Source organism: Macaca fascicularis, chromosome 16, assembly GCF_037993035.2.
Source record: "Macaca fascicularis isolate 582-1 chromosome 16, T2T-MFA8v1.1".
In the NCBI taxonomy this organism is placed as follows: domain Eukaryota; kingdom Metazoa; phylum Chordata; class Mammalia; order Primates; family Cercopithecidae; genus Macaca; species Macaca fascicularis.
In genome coordinates, this window is record NC_088390.1 from 19239527 (window position 1) to 19261328 (window position 21802).

Sequence of the window (21802 nt, forward strand, 5' to 3'; positions counted from 1 at the left end):
GGTCTTGAGCCTACTGGCCTTCAGATGGAAGTTACACCAGTGGCTCTCCTAGCTTTTAGGCCTTTGGACTTAGACTAGAACAAAACCATCAGCTCTTCCGGGTCTCCAGCTTGCTGACTGACCCTGCAGATCTTAGGACTTGCAAGAGCCAATTCAAATACTTATATGTCCTATTGGTTTCCTTTCTCTGGAGAATTCTGACTAATTCAGGGGAATTGGGAGGTGACGGTTAAGATTTCATTTTGGGATGATAAAAATATTCTACAATTGACTTTGGTGATGGCTGCATAACTGTGACTATATTAAAAACCACTGAATTCTATGGCATGTGAGTTCTATCTCAATATAACATTAGCTATTTTTGTATGGTATATGAATCACATTTCATGATAACATATAGCTACTTTTTTTTTTTTTAAGAAAAAAACTGTTTTTAAAGGCATTTGATACAGTCATTGTATATACTTTATTAAAGACCTAGAGGCAGAGGCCCTAGAAGGAGCAGGGGTCGCCAGCCACACGGAGATTCCCAGCCCCCTTCTCCTGCTTGGGTTCGCGTACTCAGGCTCACCCCTACGGGTGGGCTTCTTGGACGCAGCAACCCTCGGAGACAGGTGTGGGACGGGTGTGGGACGCTTCCTCCTTTCCAACTGGCCAGGTGATCCTGGGCAAGTCATTGTCCCTCATCCCAAGTATGTCTCCATGAGGTGTGGGACAGCTCCTGGTTCCACAGAGGACCGAGCATGGGGGCAGGTGGAGGCCCGAGCCGGAGGGGAAGTACTGTCGCCATGGTGCAGCAAGTAGGGCAGGCGGTTCCAGATGAGCACGTGGGGTGGGGCGGGGCCGGGCCAGCATGACGTCACAGGAGCCCCATTGTGACGCACGCACAGCCTCAGCTGGGATTGGCCGGGAGGGCGTGGGCCGGGGATAAAGCGAGAGTTCCAGGGCCCGACCCTGGCCAGAGTCTGGGCAGAGAGACTCGTGCTCCTGCTTCTCCTGCGTGGGCCTTCCTTCTAGTTAACCCGGAACTCTGATCCTGCTGAGAAGGCCACGCTCACCTGTCTTGGGGCCCCTAAGTCCCAGGCCTCGTCTGCATGTCAGCCCAGGGCTGGAGCTGCACCTCTATGCTAGGTCTGCCAGGCCTAGCCTCTGACTGCTTTCCAGGCTTCTTGCCCTTCTAACTTTCCTGCGGCCTCCCTGCCTCGCGCCCAGGTCTGTCTGGGTCGAGGTAACCAGGGTCGGGTGGCGGCCTCGGGAAGTCGATGTACTGTGGGAAGTGTGGATGCCACGTGGCAGTGCCTCCATGGGAAGCCGTGCCTCCAGCTCAGGGACAGACGTCCTCAGTGAGGCCCACTGTCCAGCCGGACATCTCTAGAGCCTCTGGGACAAATTTAGACTGAAACCCATTGAACCTTTGGAAACATTCATCAAATAAACTGAATTGGGGGCATAGGAACAGAAATAAATGAAGGTCATTCCCTGCAGAGAAGAACCAAAACCACAGAGAATGAAGAACTAGGTTTTAGAATAGGAGCATCTAAAAATAGTTTGTACTGGTGCAGACAGGCTGCCTTTTTGCTCATGATGACAAGAAACATCAGAACCTCAAAATAGGGCTTAGAGGAGCCACCTTTCCCCACAAAAAAAGGTGTGGATTGTACCTCTCTTTCCTTTAAAGAACCTCAGGATTGGTTAATGGTTCTGTGGGATATGGGGGCCTAAGTCCTGGCCCAGAATTTCTTGAAGTGTTTGGGGTAATCTGTAATCAATACAATTTTATTCTTAGGAACATTTTCAGCAGCGCACGGTGACTCAGGCCTGTAATCCCAGCACTTTAGGAGGCGGAAGCGGGTGGATCGCTTGAGCCCAGCAGTTCAAGACTAGCTTGGGCAACATGGCAAAACCCCATCTCTATAAAAGGAAAAAAAAGGAACACTTTTCTTCAGAAAGGGAAGATGTCAATGGACTGAACCATAGATTAAACATGTTTTTCAAAAAATCTCCAGGCCAGCGCAGTGTCTCATGCCTGTAATCCCAGCACTTTGGAAGGCCAAGGTGGGTGGACCACTTGAGGTCAGGAGTTCCAGACCAGCTGGGTAACATAATGAAACCCCATCTGTACTAAAAATACAAAAATTAGCTGGGCATGGTGGCAGGCGCCTGTATTCTCAGCTACTCAGAAGGCTGAGGCAGGAGAATTGCTTGAACCTGGGAGGCGGAGGTTGCAGTGAGCCAAGATCGTGTCATTGCACTCCAGCCTGGGCAACACAGTGAGACTCCGTCTTGGGGAAAAGAAAAAAAAAATCTCTATAAAGATGCAAGAGTCCTTACAATATTATCAAAATGTGAATGGAAGCCTAAAGCAGAAAATCTCTTGGTTGGGGGGACAGCAAAAGGCTCTTTAAAGGAAGATATGCCACATAAAAAAGCCCTAAGCGGCTCAAGGTAATCTGTGAAAATGGTTCGCTAGTCACTTGACCTCCGAGAACCCCACAAAATCATGCAAGTCAAGAGGTTCCAATCTTCACGTTCACTTTAAGGTATGCAATTCATAGTTGTGATCCAAGAGTTCCTCGTGTTCCACTCAAAAAAGAACACTTGTGAACCTGCCCAGGCCATCAAGGGTATGCATATTTGAAAAGCCACGAAGTATCCAAAAGATGTCACTTTACGGAAACAGTGTGTACCTTTCTGACGTTACAATAATGAAGTTGGCAAGCAGTGGGGCTGGACACAAGGTCGGTGACCCAAAAAGAGTGCTAAGTTTTTGCTGCACATGCTTAAAAATGCAGCGAGTAATGCTGAACTTAAGGGTTTAGATGTAGATTATCTGGTCATTGAGCATATCCAAGTGAACAGAGCACTGAAGATGCGCTGCTGGACCTACAGAGCCTATGGTCGGATTAACCCATACATGAGCTCTCTCTGCCACACTGACGTGATCCTTACTGAAAAGGAACAGATTGTTCCTAAACCAGAAGAAAAGGTTGCCCAGAAGAAAGAGATATCCCAGAAGAAACTGAAGAAACAAAAACTTACGGCACGGGAGTGAATTCAGCATTAAAATAAATGCAATTAAAAGGAAAACAATGGAGGAAAATTAATGAAGGCCATTAAAGGAGGTAAAGTTGTACAATGAGAATTCAAAAATAGATTTGTTGCAAAGATTAAATGAAATAATGCATGCAAAATACAGTACAAGGAAAATAATAGGTCCTCAGGAAAAAATATTAGATAAAATAACAAAGATCTGCATTTCCAGACCACTCAGAATTGGTTTGTGAATCATTCTGTGGTGATTCACACCAGATTCACACGAATTCTGTGGCCAATTTACACATCCATCAAGCATCACAAGAAGTTCACACAATCTGGATTCTGAGCATGCAATCAGAGTGATTTGATTGGACTCCATATGGCCTAATCAGAGAAAGAGTAAATTTAGAGGAGAAATGAGAAAGGGAAAAAGAAAACCAACATTACAACAAAGTACTTAGAAAAAGGGGCCCATTCACACCATGGTGTCTTTAGGTTTATGTGACTCCACTGTAAATATTAACAGCAAACTTAGTTGCCACTCATGCTTGAAGAGAAGCTAGAAGTAGGTTAAATTATACACCTCAGCCCTACAGCACTTGTCAACTCTGTACCCATGAAGTCCTAAATTCTGACATATCTGTTGATATTGTTTGAATGTGTCCTCCAAATTTCGTGTGTTGGAAACTAAATCCCAAAATTCACCTGTTTATTGGAGGTGAAGCCTTTAGGAGGTAATTAGGATTAGATAAGGTCATCAGGGCAGAGTCCTATGATGGGACTGGTGGCTTTATAACAAGAGGAAGAAGGACCTGAGATAACATGCACACTTTTGCCCTCTCGCCATGTGATGCGTTCTACGATGTTATGACACAGCAAGAAGGCTTTCACCAGATGCTGACACCATGCTGTTGGACTTATCAGCTCCCAAAACCATGAGCTAAATAAACTTATTCTTTATAAATTACCCAGATTCCCCAGGTATTCTGTTATAGCAACAGAAAACAGATCAAGATACCTGTGAAAGCCTAAATACACTAGGCACACTAAATATCAGGAATCCAAAAATTGCTCTCTCTGGAACCCCTTTCCATACATTACTTCCCTTAATCCTTACAATAACCCTTTGAGATAGGTTATACTCCACACATTTTAGAGTTGAGAAAACTGGCAAAGAAAAGTTGGGTGGCCTATCCAAAGTCACACAGCTAGCAGGTAGAAAGGACTTGAGCCCCTGTCCTGACATCTGGCCCTCTGGCATAGTTGCTACGTCTTTCTAGGTAGAATGGATCTCCATACCTTAGATCTTCCTTATTTGTGTTGCTGAAGACATTTTTAAAATTTTATTTATTTATTTATTTATTTATTTATTTAGAGATGGAGTCTCATTCTGTTGCCCAGGCTAGAGTGCAGTGGCACAGTTTTGGCTCACCACAGCCTTGGTCTCCTGGGTTCAAGCTATTCTCTTCCCTCAGCCTCTCGAGTAGCTGGGATTACAGGCACGTGCCACTATGCCCAGCTAATTTTTGTATTTTTAGTAAAGACACGGTCTCACCATGTTGGCCAGGCTGGTCTCGAACTCCTGACCTCAAGTGATCTGCCTGCCTAGGCCTCCCAAAGTGCTGAGATTACAGGTGTGAGCCACCACGCCAGGCCCATGAAGACATTTTAAACCCAGAAAAGTAAATTCCGATTAACAATTAGAATAGGCCAGGTGCAGTGGCTCACACCTGTAAACCCAGCACTTTGGGAGGCCAAGGCGGATGGATCACTTGAGGTCAGGAGTTCGAGACCAGCCTGGCCAACACAGCAAAACCCCTTCTGTACTAAAAATACAAAAATTAGCCAGGTGTGGTCGTGCGTGCCTGTAATTCCAGCAACTGGGAAGGCTGAGGCATGAGCATAGCTTGAACCTGGGAGGTGGAGGTTGCAGCAAGCCGAGATCGCACCACTGTACTCCAGCCTGGGTGATAGAGCGAGACTCTGTCTCAAAAAACAAAACAAAACAAACAACAACAAAAAACCTGATTAGGACAAAGCTCTCTCTTTTACAATGAATATCATATAGCAGGTTGGAAGACAGCTGTGGTGGTCCAAGAAAGACAGCCTCATATTCATTAATGGTGACAGAATTACAGAGCTCTGTCTGCCACTGGGCTTCTCTCTGCGCACAGCCCTCACTAATAAGCCACACTCATCATCAGCTGAATTTGTGAGCATTGAGGAAGCGTGGCCTTTGGGTTTCATAAAGTACCGAGTCCAGCTCTCTAGGCTGAAAAACATCTCCAAAGACAGGGTCAGTCAAAATTGTCATGGGGGCAAAGATAAATGGAAAAAGTCATGTTTATTGTCAAATAGGGACTGGCTAGATAGGATCCTTGTCTCTTGCTAGTTGCACTCACAAGCTGTTACCCCAACAGACATAGCACTTTCAACTTCCAACATTCCATTTCTCCAGTGCAATGGGCATCCAAATCACTCCAGTGTCTTGAGACCATTGAACATACATGGCACTCTTCTAATCAGACAGACCATTGAAAGACTTTAGGCCCTGACTGTTTAGCCACATTTACATGAGTTTGAACTGAACCAAGTCTTGGGACAAATCAAAGCCTAATAGGTCACAGAAGCCTTAAAAGGGGGACAGGCAGAGAGAGAAGACAAGGCAATTGTTTCCATCTGTAACCTTTTTGGATTTTCCCATTTTAAGAGAGGGTTTCTTTCCCATTTGAGGACCTTGAGCACAACATATGAAATGAATGAAAATCTGGCATCAAACAAAATCATCATGAAAATCTAAATGCCCAATGTTCACAAACTCCCTTGTCTGCATTTTTACCCTCAAGTAGCAGCTAGACTCCACTTTGTTCTTCCTCCATCTCCCCTATCATGAAGTTAAGATTGGCTTTTTTTTTTTTTGAGACAAAGTCTCACTCTGTCCCCAGGCTGGAGTGCAGTGGCGTGATCTCGGCTCACTGCAACCTTTGCCTCCCAGGTTCAAGCGATTCTCCTGCCTCAGCCTCCTGAGTAGCTGGGATTACAGGCACGTGCCACCACGCCCAGCTAATTTTTGTATTTTTAGTGGAGACAGGGTTTCCCCATGTGGGCCAGGATGGTCTCGATCTCTTGACCTCGTGATCCACCTGCCTTGGACTCCCAAAGTGCTGGGATTACTGGTGTGAGCCACCTCAGACTGGCCTTTTTTTGTGAGGAGGCTGCAGCCTGGTGGAGGCTCCCTCTGTCTGGGGCTCCACATGAAGCCCACACTGACTCCCAGTGAGGATTTCTGATGGAAACTGAAGGCATGCCACCAGTTTCAACGGTATCTTTCCTCCTGAAGAGTGGCATAGCTAGCTGATGTTGGGACTTAGAAGAAAGGTTTACTGTCACCATGAAACAGGAGTTCCTTTCTTTCCTTTGAGCTAAATTCCCTGTTAGCAGGGAGTGGGGGAGCTGGAGAAGATGATCCAGAGACCTCGCTCCCAGGAATCTGGAGTCACCTATCAGTTGGGCACTCATAGTTGGGATTGGTGGTTGAAGTAGGACATCAGAGATGGGTAAAAAAACAAACGGGGAAAATCTGCAAAACCAACAAAATCTGCAAAAACAGGAAAATCCGCAAAAAACAAAGAGGGGGAAAATCTGTATGTTGCATGCTGTGGCAAATCCCAGATGTGGCCCCCAGGTCCTCCTCCAAGGGAGAACTTGCTGTCCAGCCATAGAAGGGCAGTTAGTGGACAGCCTACAGCTGGCCTTTGCCTACCTCAGCTTTCCAACCAATGTCACCATCCCGCAGGAGTGGCCCTGGCCTGTGACTGAGCAAGGTGGTGGCACAGGGCAAGCCATTTCCATGGAACGTGGGATTCCCCTAACAGAGCTCCCCATGGGCAGGCAGAGAATACAGGCATCTAGAGATAGTTTGTACACGTGCATCTTGGCCTGGCGGCTCTCCCTGCCAACCCGGCCGACTCCCATTTCCTTTCACAAGTGTTACTCCCAAAATCACTGTGTCAGCAGATACTTCCCAAGAAGCCAGCCTGCAAGAGCAAGGCTGTCCCCCAAACCTTTGGTGTAGTGGTAGAGATAGCCCACTCCAGGGGGCAGCATACCTTTTACCTTCAGGGTTCAGTTTTCAAGTTCTGATTGGAATTTGTCAGAATTAGGAATGTGTAAATCTAAAAGATAAATGACATCTTCCATGGGCTTTGGGGGAGCTGGAACATTTTCAGCCCCTTAGAAAACAGGAGCCAAGGCTGTGCACAGTGGCTTACACTTGTAATCCCAGCACTTTGGGAGGCCGAGGCGGGCAGATCACGAGGTCAGGAGTTCGAGACCAGCCTGACCAACATGGTGAAACCCCGTCTCTACTAAAAATACACAAATTAGCTGGGCGTGGTAGCACGTACCTGTAATCCCAGCTACTCGGGAGGCTGAGGCAGAAGAATAGCTTGAACCTGGGAGGCGGAGGTTGCAGTGAGTCAAGATCCCACCGCTGCACTCTAGCCTGGGCAACAGAGCGAGACTCTATCTCAAAAAAAAAAAAAAAAAAAAAAAAAAAAAAAAAAAGCTGGGGATGGTGGCCATGGTCCCAGCTAGTTGGAAAGCTGAGGCAGGAAGATCCCTTGGAGCCTAGGATGTCAAGGCTTCAGTGAGCCACGATGGTGCTACTGCACTCCAGCCTGAGCAACATAGTGAGATTCTGTCTCAAAAACAAACACAAACACACTCACCAGTTACCCAGGTGTGAGATGATACAAAACTAAGCAGAGGCCGGGAAGCCAAGCTATGTGTGTTTTTCTCAGTGATGAGGCAGCCCCACTCATAATGTGCCTGTGGTGTAACCTCTGCATCCCTCTGCCTCCTCCACAGTAGTCACTCTGAGTCCTCACTCTTACACCCCTTTACTCCAGGAGCCTTGTATGTTCATGCGTAGGGGCCAGCCCTCACCAGGGTCAGCTTCCCGGCCTCATACCCTGGAAATCCAGACTGCATCTGTACAATGGACAGTCAAGATGCTCTAGGGCATCATAATTATAAACACAATTTTTATGAAAACAATCTTGAGGGCATATCTTTGCATTTATCCTTAATTGTTTCTTTAATACATATTCTCTAGAAATAGAAATGCCTGGACAAAAGCGTCTAAAAAACACTCATCATATTACAATCCAAAAAGCAAGTTCCAATTTATACATGCTTTTTCCATCTTGCATGAGAATATTTATTTCCACATATTCTTGCCAATGTTGGTAATTATCCTAGTTTGTATTTGTCGATTTTCTATATTCTACAGAATATAGTTTGTTTGTTTGTTTTTTAGTAAGATTTAGCTGGGCGTGGTGGCTCACACCTGTAATCCCAGCACTTTGGGAGGCCGAGGTGGGCAGATCACAGGGTCAGGAGATCGAGACCACGGTGAAACCCCATCTCTACTAAAAATACAAAAAGCTAGCCAAGTGTGGTGGTGGGTTCCTCTAGTCCCAGCTACTCGGGAGGCTGAGGCAGGAGAATGGCGTGAACCCGGGAGGCAGAGCTTGCAGTGAGCCGAGATCGCGCCACTGCACTCCAGTCTGGGCGACAGAGCGAGACTCTGTCTCAATAAATAAATAAATAAATAAGGTTTAGTGTTTGTATATACAAACTCTAAGATAAGGAAGCAATTCTTTACAATTTCTGGGCAACAGCAGAGCTGGGAGGAGGGCGAGGCACTGAGTAACTCTCTCAGGTGCAGAATTCAAAGAGCTGTCAAAACACTCAGCAATCAAGACATTTAAAATATTCAATATTTCTAAAAGTAAAAAGTAGTGCAAAAATCTCTGGTGAACAAAGTATCAAAATTTTACATAAGATGGGTTTCCACCCTGCACAACTGCATGCTTGCCTCACTCCTAGTCCTTGCCCTGGTAAGTAGGGTCCTAGTCTTTATTATTTAGTTGTTTATTTGTTTGTTTGTTTTATAGAGACAGGGTTTCACATGTTGGCCAGGCTGGTCTTGAACTCCTGACCTCAAACGACCTGCCTGCCCCAGCCTCCCAAAGTGCTAGGATTATAGGTGTGAGCCACTGTGCCCAGCCAGGGTCCCGGTCTTTAAAGGGACCCTGTAACCACATCTGCATAAGTCACTTGATCTAATCTCTTCATGTAATCACAACACCATACTGTAGTTTAACGTCATGCCCCTGTCATAGAACACAAGACAGTGGTTGGTTCCATATCCCAGGAAAATAGGGGCCAGGACATCACAGGTGTAGCCACAAATCTGAGCAGGGGTCCAAACACGGTGGAGGCTGGGTGCAGTGGCTCATGCCTGTAATCCCAGCACTTTGGGAGGCCGAAGCAGGAGGATTTTTGAGGCCAAGAGTTCACAACCAGCCTGGGCAAAATAGTGAGACTCTGTCTCTACAAAAAAGTTAAAAATTAACTTTTAATTAATTATGGGTGTGGTGCTGTGCACCTGTAACCCTAGCTACTCAGGAGGCTGAGGTGGAAGAATCACTTGAGCCTAGGCGTTCAAACTGCAGTGAGCTGTGATCACACCACTGTACTCCAGCCTGAGCAACAAAGACCCTCAATCAAAAACAAATACGAATTTTTTAAAAAAAGTTTTTATTTTTAGACAGGGTCTCGTTCCCAAAGTGCTGGAATTACAGGTGTGAGCCACCTGGCCTGGCCAAAAAAAATTATTGAAATAGAGTGACACTGGGCCGGGCGCGGTGGCTCAAGCCTGTAATCCCAGTACTTTGGGAGGCCGAGGCGGGCGGATCACGAGGTCAGGGGATCGAGACCATCCTGGCTAACCCGGTGAAACCCCGTCTCTACTAAAATATACAAAAAAAACTAGCCGGGTGAGGTGGCGGGCGCCTGTAGTCCCAGCTGCTCGGGAGGCTGAGGCAGGAGAATGGCGTGAACCCAGAAGGCAGAGCTTGCAGTGAGCTGAGATCCGGCCACTGTACTCCAGCCTGGGTGACAGAGCGAGACTCCGTCTCAAAAAAAAAAAGAAAAAAAAAAAAAAAGAAATAGAGTGACACTGGTCTTTCCTTGGTGTGGGGCAGCCTTCCAGTAGACTCTGGACGCAGGTTCTGAAGTTCTCACAGTGACTTTGCTGTGTGGCTGATGCTGGAAAAAGGAAGGAAGTTCCTGATCAGCAGAAAGGGAACCCAGCACACCACTCCCCAGCTGCCCCCACCAGGGTCCAATCCACCCTGGGCCATCCAAAGCAAGAAGGAGGAGACTTATGTGTCTGGCCACCTGGAGGTGGAATCGGTAATTGCCGCTGACTTCCCTCCCAGAGGAAAGACAAGGAGCCTTTGGCTTCCTGCTTTTCTGACAGCCTGGGGGCTGGCACCTCAGGACTCACAGTTGATCCTAAATTCCTGCTCTTCTCTCACATCTGGACACAAACACAAAAATTATCAAAGACGTGTTTCCTGTGTGACATGTTAGAGGCACCCTGGGAGCCCTTAGATCCTTCACGGGGAAAAGCAAACATGCTTCCTCTTTTCTTTCTGTAAAGGCAGGGGCCCTTTCCAGATCTTTCTTTTCTTTTCTCTTTTCTTTTCTTTTCTTTTCTTTTCTTTTCTTTTCTTTTCTTTTCTTTTCTTTTTTTGAGGTGGAGTTTCGCTCTGTCACCCAGGCTGGAGTGCAGTGACCGGATCTCATCTCACTGCAAGCTCCGCCTCCCGGGTTTATGCCATTCTCCTGCCTCAGCCTCCCGAGTAGCTGGGACTATAGGCGCCCGCCACCTCGCCTGGCTAGTTTTTTGTATTTTTTTTTTTAGTAGAGAGGGGGGTTTCACCGTGTTAGCCAGGATGGTTTCGATCTCCTGACCTCGTGATCCACCCGTCTTGGCCTCCCAAAGTGCTGGGATTACAGGCTTGAGCCACCGCACCCGGCCTTCTTTTCTTTTTTCTTTTCTTTCTTCCTTTTTTTCTTTTTCTTTCCTTTTTTTTTTTTTTTTTTTTTTTGAGATGGAGTTTCGCTCTGGTTGCCCATGCTGGAGTGCAATGGCTCGATCTCGGCTGACTGCAACCTTGGCCTCCCGGGTTCACGCAATTCTCCTGCCTCAGCTTCCTGAGTAGCTGGGACTACAGGCGCCTGCCACAACACCCGGCTAATTTTTTTTTGTATTTTTAGTAGAGACGGGGTTTCACTATGTTGGCCAGGCTGGTCTTCAACTCCTGACCTCAGGTGATCCCACCGCCTAGGCCTCCCAAAGTGCTGGGATTACAGGTGTGAACAACTGCGCTGGCCAGATCTTTCCTTTTCTAAAAGGCATAAAGCCCTGTGGGTGTTGTATTTATTGAATTAAGATTGATGCTTCATGTTCTTCAACAGACCAGGAGAGTTTATCTTTCTTATTTAATAAGGTTTTTTGTTTTGTTTTGTTTTGTTTTGCGACAGGGTCTCGCTCTGTCCCAGACTGGAGTGCAGCGGTGCGATCATGGCTCACTGCAACCTCGACCTCCTGGGTTCCAGCGATCCTCCCTCCTGGTCCTTCTGAAGTGCTGGAACTACAGACATGAGCCACCACACTCGGCCTATTTACTAGCTTTTTTACTGAAGAATTTATTCACTCACTTATTGGCCAGGCCCAGTACCTCACGCCTGTAATCCCAGCACCTTGGGAGGCCCAGCCAGGAGGATCACTTGAGCCTAGGAGTTCCAGACCAGCCTGGCCAACATGGCAAAATCCCGTCTCCACTGAAAATACAAAAATTAGCAATGGATGGTGGCACACGCCTGTAATCCCAGCTAAGTGGGAGGCTGAGGCAGGAGGATCACTTGAGCCTGGGAGGCAGATGTTGCAGTGAGGCCATATCACACCACTGCACTCCAGTTGGGGTGACAGAGGGAGACTCCGTCGGGAAAAAAAAAAAAAAAGCATTCACTCACTTGTTTTATTTTTCTTATTTAATAGGAAGAAGAAAGTACTGTACAAATCAGGGACTTAAGACTCCCACAAGAGCCCGGAGTCTTAAGTGGACAATGAGCCATTGAAAACCATGCCAGGGTCAGTCACGGTGGCTTAGCCTGTAATCCCAACACTTTGGGAGGACAAGGATGGCGGGTCACTTGAGGTCAGGAGTTCGAGACCAGCATGGCCAGCATGGTGAAACCCCGTCTCTAGTAAAAATACAAAAGTTAGCGGAAGTGGTGGTGTGCGCTTGTAATCTCAGCTACTTGGGAGGTTAAGGCAGGAGAATCGCTTGAAACCTGGAAGCGAAGGAGGTTGCAGTAAGCCCAGATCGTGCCACTGCACTCCTGTCTGGGCGACAGAGCAAGACCCTGTTTTAAAATAATAATAATAAATAAATAATAAAATATGGGCTTGGTGGTTTACGCCTGTAATCCCAGCACTTTGGGAAGCCTAGGCGGGCGGATCACCTGAGGTCGGTAGTTCGAGATCAGCCTGGCCAACATGGCAAAACCCTGTCTCTACTAAAAATACAAAAAAAAATTAGCCGGGCGTGGTGGCGGGCGCCAGTAATCCCAGCTACTCGGGAGGCTCGGGAGGCTGAGGCAGGAGAATCGCTTGAGCCCGGGAGGCGGAGGGTGCAGTGAGCCGAGATTGCGCCACTGCACTCCAGCCTGGGCAACAGAGCGAGACTGTCTCAAAAAGAAAAAGAATTGTGGCATTTTTCAAGTATGTTTGGCAAGCTGCTTCCTGGTCGTGGGCGTCGCCCTCCGCACCCCCGTGCTTGTCCCCTGAGAGGAGAGGAGAAAGGAGCAGCCCTGAGCCCCGCGACCCCGCGACCCCGCGCCGCCATCCGCTCTCGGCCGCCACGCCTGGGTCCTGCCGCCTCCCGACGACAACGTCGCCGCTTCACAGGAGGCACGGGACCTGGCGAGCGGCGACCGCGAACGCCTCTGCCGGCCGCCCAGCAGCCCCCCGCCAGGCCCCGGCGTCCCCAGCACCGCCCGGAGTCACCCCACCCCCCTCCTCGGCGTTCTCTCCTCCGCCCGCGTCCCCTCGCCCGCCCCGACGTCCCCTCGCCCGCCCCGACGTCCCCTCGCTGCGCCTTAGAGTCCTCTCTGCCCGGGGGTCCCTCTGCCCTCTGGGCTTCCTCCAGTCCCTGGTTCCTCCCCCCTAACCCCCGGCGTCCCTACTGCTCCTCGGAGTCACCCACCCCCACGTCCCCTAGCCTCCGCGGCGTCCCCTTCTCCCCTGCGTCCCCTCGCTCCCTCCCAGAATCCCTATGGCTCCGGGATCCCCCTGATCCCGGGCCTCCACCCGGGCATCTCCTCAGTCCCACCCCCCGGTGCCAGTCCCCGCATCCCGGCGTCCCCTCGCCGGGTCACTCCGCGACGCGGAGAAGGCGGAGCCCGAGTGTCGGCCGCCGGGTAGCCGCTCCGCTGCGGCGCCGCAGTTCAGTCTGGGATGTCCCAGCGCATCAGTGTTCCCACACCCGAGAAACGACACTCGCCAGCGCTCTAAATTGGTGCTGGAATTCGGGAAAGAGGGCATTTTTCTTCCGCAGCCTTCAAGCCCTACGACCATACTGGAGAAACGAGGTCTTTAGCAATGCGAAGTCGCATGCTTGCTGTGACCTCGTGGCGCAATGGTAGCGCGTCTGACTCCAGATCAGAAGGTTGCGTGTTCAAGTCACGTCGGGGTCAAAGTTGGGCTTTTTTTTTTTTTTTTCTTAATTGTAGAGAACTGGAAGGAGAAGAATAAAAGTCATAAATGAAGAAATTAAGCCCCGTGCAAGATCTGTTGTCCTTCCAACGCAAGGGAAAACAACTCGTTTTTCCTTTCCCTGGGAGTAAAAAAACCGTTCCGTTCCGAGGGAAAGAGTTTCCGGTAAGAGGGGCACCACCAACCCTCCGAGTGAACCCCGAGGGAGCTGGAAGCCACCCAGCCCGGTCGCAGGGAGGGTGCCCTGCCCGCCACGCCCACGCCCACTTCTGCCCCCTCGCCGACTCACCTGGGCTCTCACCTGGAAGGGGTCCCTCGCGTCCCGGAAGTGTGCTCCCCACCCTAAGGACTGGTGTCTTTTGCATCTCCGTCTTCTCCCTGCCTGCCTTGAAATTCTCTTTTTTTGTCTGCTGCACTTTCAGGTATTCCTAGTCTCAGTGATGGTCTCTCTGGTGGTCCTTTCTCTGACACTTGAATTGACACCTCATTCTCAGCAGGTCTATAATTTGGCCACAGCCGTAAGGCCTGGATATTCACTTCAATGTTGTCTAACATTTGTTACCGTGTATTACATCTGGTTGGAGGGTTCATAGGATCTAATATTATGAAACATGATGTTCAGGTCTGAATTCTCTCCACCTACATGGTCCAAAACCCCCAGGCCAAGAAATTATAGTTTCCCAGGTTAGGAGACCCCACAGATGCTGGCAGAAGTTGAGGTAAATTCTCTCTGAGAGAAATACACCCTCACAATAGGCCTTCTAGTTTTCCCACATAGAAAGTCTCAGTTGAAATTTACTCATAATATATTTTAAAGGAAAATAAAATCTGTGAAGCTGATTCTGCTGTCTACTGTTTTTGCAAAAACAGCAGAATCAGATCCACAGATTCCGGTATGGAGATTATCAGATACTGAATACACAATGGATATGTTTAATCTTTTTCAAAAAATAAAAGAGGGGACCAAAAAGTTAACTAGAGAATGATAAACAATAAAAATATATGTGTAAATAACTAAAAAAAAAAAAATTCTAGCAATGAAAGATTTAATACTTGAAATTAGAAACACAATGGATATATTTAACAGCAGATCAGACTGAGTTGAAAAAAGAATAAAATGGAATATTGTGGTAATTCAAAATATGTGGTCAGGTGCGACTAAATATACAAATTGACAACTGCTCGACCATATTATAAAAATAGAGGGCCAGGCATGGTAGCTTATGCCTGTAATCCCAGCACTTTGGGAGGCCCAGGAGGGAGGATCTCTTGATCCCAAGAGTTCAAGACCAGCCTGGACAACATGGCGAGACCCCGTCTCGGATGTAGTGGTGCACCGCTGTGGTCCCAGCTACTCAGGAGGCTGTGGCAGGAGGATCACTTGAACCCAGGAGCTCAGGAGGCTGCAGTGAGCCATGATCACACCACTGCACTCCAGCCTGGGCAATAGAGTGAGACCCTGTCTCAAAAACAAAACAAAAAGTAGGCCGGACGGATCACCTGAGGTCAGGAGTTCGAGACCAGCCTGACCAACATGGAGAAACCCCATCTCTACTAAAAATGCAAAACTACCCAGGCGTGGTGGTGCATGCCTGTAATCCCAGCTACTCAGGAGACTGAGGCAGAAGAATCGCTTGAACCTGGGAGGCAGAGGTTGCTGTGAGTCAAGATCATGCCATTGCACTCCAGCCTGGGGAACAAGAGCGAAACTCTGTCTTAAAAAAAAAAAAAAAAAAAAAAAGTCAAGGAACTACGTTTTGGTATAAAATTCTTTGATTTCTTTTAGGGCCTGCTGTCTGTCACGTTGGTATCTTATTGCTACGAAAAGTCAGTCTTAAAGTCTCTGTTTCTTTCTTTCTTTTTTTTTTTTTTTTTGAGATAGAGTTTCGCTCTTGTTACCCAGGCTGCAGAATCTCGGCTCACTGCAACCTATGCCTCCTGGGTTCAAGCAACTCTCCTGCCTCAGTGTCCCAAGTAGGTGCACCACCACGCCTGGCTAATTTTGTATCTTTAGTAGAGATGGGGTTTCACTATTTCGGTCAGGCTGGTCTCAAATTCCACCTCAGATGATCCACCCACCTCGGCCTCCCAAAGTGCTGGGATTACAGGCATGAGCCACCACGCCCGGCCAAGGTCTCCGTTTAAAATTGATGCTGGGCAACTGTGCCTGAATTCCAAAGGGAGGAAGGTATGAGGAAGCACGACTACCCATTCCCACCACGGCGTGAAATCGTATTTCAGGTTTACTTTAGAAATGCGCTTGGCCACCGGCCGGGCGCGGTGGCTCAAGCCTGTAATCCCAGCACTTTGGGAGGCCGAGACGGGCGGATCACGAGGTCAGGAGATCAAGACCATCCTGGCTAACACGGTGAAACCCCGTCTCTACTAAAAAATACAAAAAACTAGCCGGGCGAGGTGGCGGGCGCCTGTAGTCCCAGCTACTCAGGAGGCTGAGACAGGAGAATGGCGTAAACCCGGGAGGCGGAGCTTGCAGTGAGCTGAGATCCGGCCACTGCACTCCAGCCTGGGCTATAGAGCGAGACTCCGTCTCAAAAAAAAAAAAAAAAAAAAAAAATGCACTTGGCCGAGAGGAGGGGTCCGTTCTGTTGGCTGGGGAGCCTAGGAGTTTTAGTTTACACCACATACTGGCATCCTTGGCTCCAGAGGGGAGGAATGAGCTTGGGCTTCAGAACCGAGAATGTTCCTATCAGAATCTGTTCCTTCAATGGGCTAAAGCCTGAGCACATGTCACCAAAGCTGGAGAGCTAAGCGGCACAAGCCAAGATCTGGAACTCACCTTCTGTTCCTCCCACGAGCCATCTGAACTTGATACTCAGCATGAGAAACTCCTTAGCGTCAGCCCCACTCCCACCTCAGAGGAGGGGCAGCCTTCCTCAGCGGGGACTTCAGCCCTGGGGGACACTGCCTGGCCAGGCCTTGGTGAAGAGTCCTCACGACCTCATTCCCTGGAGCTGCCTGTGGGAGACGGAACTCTAGAATCTGAGTGTCAGAAAGAAACTGGGTGATCTCAGCCTAGTTCGTGCTCCAGGGGATACACAAAACTGACAGTGGCTGGGAATAGAGGCAAAAAGTGTCCAGAGCGATTACAGAACTGGAAGGTCTCATTTGTATAAAACAGACAGAATGCCAGGGACCCATAGACTCCCACTCACACAGGACTAGAAAGGAAAAGGCCAAAACATTAGCGGTAATGATCTCTGGGTGGCAAGATAACAGATTTTTAAAAAAATCTTTTTGCCTGTGTTTTATTATTTTAAAGCAACAAACAGTAAAGAATAGTGGTAAATGTTCCAGCCTGCAGTGAGAGGACCTGGCTGGAAATCCTGACTCCTGCCCTGATTAGTTGTGTGGCCTGGGACAGTTTATCTAACCTCTCAGTCCCCAACTTCTTCATCTGTAAAATGGGAATAATAGTGGTCCCCATCTTACAGGGCAAATAAGAGAATTCAGTGAGTGGATTAGAGTTCACACTGCGTGAGTGAACATAGAGAGCTTCAAACAGTGCCTGGCACATGGCAAACACCATAGATGCTGGCGGTGTGTTCACCATTACTCTGTAAACCAAAAGTAAAATTCTGACCAGGTGTGGTGGCTCACACCTGTAATTCCAACACTTTGGGAGGCCAAGGCAGGAAGATCGCTGGAGCCCAGGAGTTTGAGGCCAGTCTGGGCAACATAGAAAGATCTCATCTCTACAAATAATAATTTAAAAACTTAGCCAGGTGTGGTGACATGCACCTGTAGTCCCAGCTATACTCAGGAGGCTGAGGTGGGAGGATTGCTTGAGCCCAGGAGGTGAAGGCTGCAGTGAGCCATGATCATACTACTATACTCCAGCCTGGGTGACAGAGCGAGACCCTGTCTCAAAATAAAATAAAATAAATACAAAATAATAAAATAAAAATGTCTAAGCTCTCCAACTGACTGGCAGACACCCCCCCATTCCCTACCCCTGCCCCGCCCTCAGCCAAGGACATTCCAAAGTAAATCTGAAAATCTAGTTCAGGCCATGATGGGAAGAGGAGTCCACATGCCTCATGATACCCTTCTCCCTTTGGAATTCAGGTACAAGAGACCAACATTAATGTTAAAATAAAGATCTGGCCGGGCACAGTGGCTCATGCTTTAATCCCAGCACTTTGGGAGGCCAAGGCGGGTGGATCACCTGAGGTCAGGAGTTTGAAACCAGCCTGGCCAATGTGGTGAAACCCCGTCTCTACTAAAAACACAAAAATTAGCCAGGCATGGTGGCGGGCACCTGTATCCCAGCTACTAGGGAGGCTGAGGCAGAAGAGTTGCTTGAACCCAGGAGGTGGAGGTTGCAGTGAGCCCAGATCAGGCCACCGCACTCCAGCCTGGGCAACAAGAGCAAAACTCCATCTCAAAATAAATAAATAAATAAAAATAAACAATAATAAAATAAAGATCTTAAGACTGACAAAGCAATGTCTTTATAGGTACCAAATTCCAACCTGACTCTAGTATATCACATGACAGATAGCAGACTCCGAAAGAAATCAATGTATTTTATTCCAGAATATATATATGTGTGTGTATATATATGTGTGTGTGTATATATATAGAGAGAGAGTTGTTGTTGTGTTTGAGATGGAGTTTCACTCTTGTCACCGAGGCTGGAGTGCAATGGCGCAATCTTGGCTCACTGCAACCTCTGCCTCCTGGGTTCAAGCAATTCTCCTGCCTCAGCCTCCCAAGTAGCTGGGATTACAGGCACGTGCCATCATGCCCAGCTAATTTTTTGTATTTTTAGTAGAGATGAGGTTTCACCGTATTGGCCAGGCTGGTCTTGAACTCCTGACTTCAAGTGATCCGATCCACCCTCCTCAGCCTCCCAAACTACTGGGATTACAGGCGTGAGGCACCACGCCCGGCCCCAGAATATATTTTTTTGGCATATTTTGAAATGGCCCTGCAAAGCTGTCTCTTGTAGAGGAAATTTACATTCTGTAGAGAATCCCCCTCCCTTTCCAGGTCTTTCTCCTGGTCCAGGAGATATTAACTAAGAGTCTGGTACGTTTTCAGGTCTGGTAAGAGCTCTAAAGCCCACCTCCTGGAGGCTTCCTCTGCATGAACAGAACCTCGGTCTCCACAACCCCCTATCCCCAGACACTCCTTTCTATTGATGCCGAGTTTTTAGATCATAACTTAACTCTTTCAACCAATTGCCAATCAGAAAATCTTTGAATCCACCTATGACCTGGAAGCTCCAATCCACCCCCATCACTCCCACCTCTCACTCCCCTCTTTGAGTTATCCTACCTTTCCATACAGAACCAACGTACACCTTACATGTATTGATTGATATCTGCAAGTTCTGTCCCCCTAAAATGTATAAAATCACACTGTGACGCAACCACCTTGGGCATATATTCTCAGGACCTCCTGGGGCTGGGTCACAAGTTGTGGTCCTCACATTTGGCTCAGAATAAATCTCTTCCAATATTCTCCAGAGTATGGCTCTTTTTGACAGCAGCTCTTCTAGAATTCTTAATGTTTCCAAGGCTAAGAAACTCATCACTAGATTAGTCAGCAAAGGAAGACTGTGTAAGTTCAGAACTTAGACCAAGAGTGTGTTCCGCTGTCCCCCAACTCCAAGACAGGGACCCGGTGGTTCTGTGACCTGCGTGCTGTGATGGATCATTCAAATGCACGGCAGGCTCCTGAGGCCATCACAGGCCGCCTGGCTCTTCTCAGGCTCTCCTGGTGGGGGAATTTTGACCACAGTTAGCAAGGGATAGAGCCAAGGACAGTTTCGCTGTCTAAAAAGCAAAACATCTCAGCACACCGGCAGAGGGCGCAAATTGCAAGCCCAGGAATCACAGGGACGTCATCGGGAACATTTTTCCTCCAACATAGAACTAATGAACTGCGTGCTTGGGTATTCTCTAAAATAATTTCTGGAAAACCATGTAACCCTTGTACATGTTCCAAGTGGGCATAAAACATTTTCACCATAATTAAAAATAGTTGCAAGGGCTGGCATATTACAAATAGTAACATTTAAAAATGAAATGGTTACATCATTGTTTTAAATATATCCAATGACGTATACACACCACAATTTGATACTGTCACCCATTTTTGAAAAATACATGAACAAGCTCTTCCTTAAAGTCAGAAAGTTTCATCTTTCCTTTTTCTCTTCATATTTCCATTCCTTCCCTCCATCACTTTGTAATGTACTTTTATGCTGAAAGTATTTTATTTACCACTCTGTCATGACTCTCGCCACAAAAATACAAACGTAAATTGAAAATTAAAATGTCTCATTTCCTGAGATCTTCAAAGGCTAAGTATTAACAATTTTTCTTCGGGATAGAATTATCACTATTTTTAAAAATCTTTTTTTGTCTCCCTCAAATCGTGGGAACTATAATTAATATCAACACAGCGTTGCTACAAACAACACAAATATATTACACATCTTGGTAATGTATTACAAGGTTTTGAAGTTGTCAGACTGCCTCTTTGTTTGGCTCCTGAGAAGTGTTTCCGCCTTGGGGCAATGTGAGGTACAATGTGGGCGAGAAGGTATCTTTCTTTAGTGACAAATACACTGCCAAGAGAAAGGAGAAGGCAGTTTTCATCAGAAACTTGGGAATCTGGAACAGTAGTTGCTTTTTTTTTTTTTTTTTTTTTGAGATGGAGTCTCACTCTGTCACCCAGGCTGGAGTGCAATGGCATGATGGCATGATCTCGGCTCACTGCAGCTTCTGCCTCCCGGGTTCAAGCGATTCTTCTGCCCCAGCCTCTTGAGTAGCTGGAATTACAGGCACCTGCCATCATGCCCAGATAATTTTTGTTTTTTTGTAGAGACAGGGTTTCGCCATGTTGGCCAGGCTGGTCTTGAACTCCTGACCTCAGGTGATCCACCTGCCTCGGCCTGCCAAAGTGCTGGGATTACAGGTGTGAGCCTTAAAACTTTCCTTGTCACACACAGTGTTCCCTTGTCACATACAGTTGACTGCTCCAGTTTGAAGATGCCATCAAAACCTGCTGTGGAGAGACTGGGAAAGCTGACCGAGCCAGTGGCCCACTGGAGGGACCGCAGCAGAGCAGACGGGAGCAACCACATCCCAGATGCTGGGGGAGGAGCACACCCCCAGGTCTTTGTATGGCCCCAGAGAGCTGGGCCAGATGTCACTGAGCCAAGTCAACCCAAAGGAAGCCTGGAGACCGAGTCACAGGCAGAATCTGTGCAAAGGGACGAGTAGACATTTTAAAAAATAAAAAGAAAAATGCAGTTTTCCCAAATAACCTTATTACTTTATGATGAGGAATAACAGAACACCCATGAGTAGGTAGTTTTTCTGTTTTAAATTTTTTTTTTTTTTTTTTTTTGAGACATAGTCTCTCTCTTTCACCTAGGCTGGAATGCAGTGGCACCATCTTGGCTCACTGCAATATCTGTCTCTCAGGTTCAAGCGACTCTCCTGCCTTAGCCTCCTGAGGCGCTAGGATGACAGGCGCCCACCACCACACTGATTTTTTGTATTTTTTTTTTAGTAGAGACAGAGTTTTGCCACGTTGCCCAGGCTAGCCTCAAACTCCTGACCTCAGGAGATCTGCATGGCTCAGCCTCTCAGAGTGCTGGGTTTGAGCCACCACTCCCGGCCTGTTTTACATGTTTTAACTTAGGTTAAAGAGTTGCTATTTTGGCTGGGCGCGGTGGCTCAAGCCAGTAATCCCAGCACTTTGGGAGGCCGAGACGGGCGGATCACGAGGTCAGGAGATCGAGACCATCCTGGCTAACCCAGTGAAACCCCGTCTCTACCAAAAAATACAAAAAACTAGCCGGGTGAGGTGTCGGGCACCTGTAGTCCCAGCTACTTGGGAGGTTGAGGCAGGAGAATAGCGTAAACCCGGGAGGCGGAGCTTGCAGTGAGCTGAGATCCGGCCACTGCACTCCAGGCTGGGCGACAGAGTGACTCCGTCTCAAAAAAGAAAAAAGAGTTGCTATTTTAAGTGTTACATATGTCTATAGTCTATTTAATTGCTTACTTTGCAATAAGACACTGAAATAATTTACAGCTCTTTAAACTCCACTTTTAGGGGCTGGACGCAGTGGCTCATGCCTATAATCCCAAT

At 47.7% G+C, this 21802-nt stretch overlaps 1 long non-coding RNA gene, 1 other non-coding gene and 1 pseudogene across 2 annotated transcripts; 2 read left to right on the plus strand and 1 right to left on the minus strand.

Annotated features, from left to right (window-relative positions):
• Positions 1-2257: 2257 nt before the first annotated feature.
• LOC102136001 (large ribosomal subunit protein uL22-like) lies at positions 2258-3052 on the plus strand (annotated as a pseudogene).
• A 5047-nt stretch (positions 3053-8099) lies between these two features.
• Positions 8100-13129, minus strand: LOC135967963 (uncharacterized). The gene is made up of 2 exons (XR_010582335.2): positions 12250-13129; positions 8100-12159 (listed from the first exon to the last, which is right to left on the minus strand). It is a non-coding gene; the product is annotated as an uncharacterized lncRNA (long non-coding RNA).
• A 452-nt stretch (positions 13130-13581) lies between these two features.
• On the plus strand, positions 13582-13653 carry TRNAW-CCA (transfer RNA tryptophan (anticodon CCA)). Its single transcript has one exon. It is a non-coding gene; the product is annotated as a tRNA-Trp (tRNA).
• The last annotated feature ends 8149 nt before the right edge of the window (positions 13654-21802 follow it).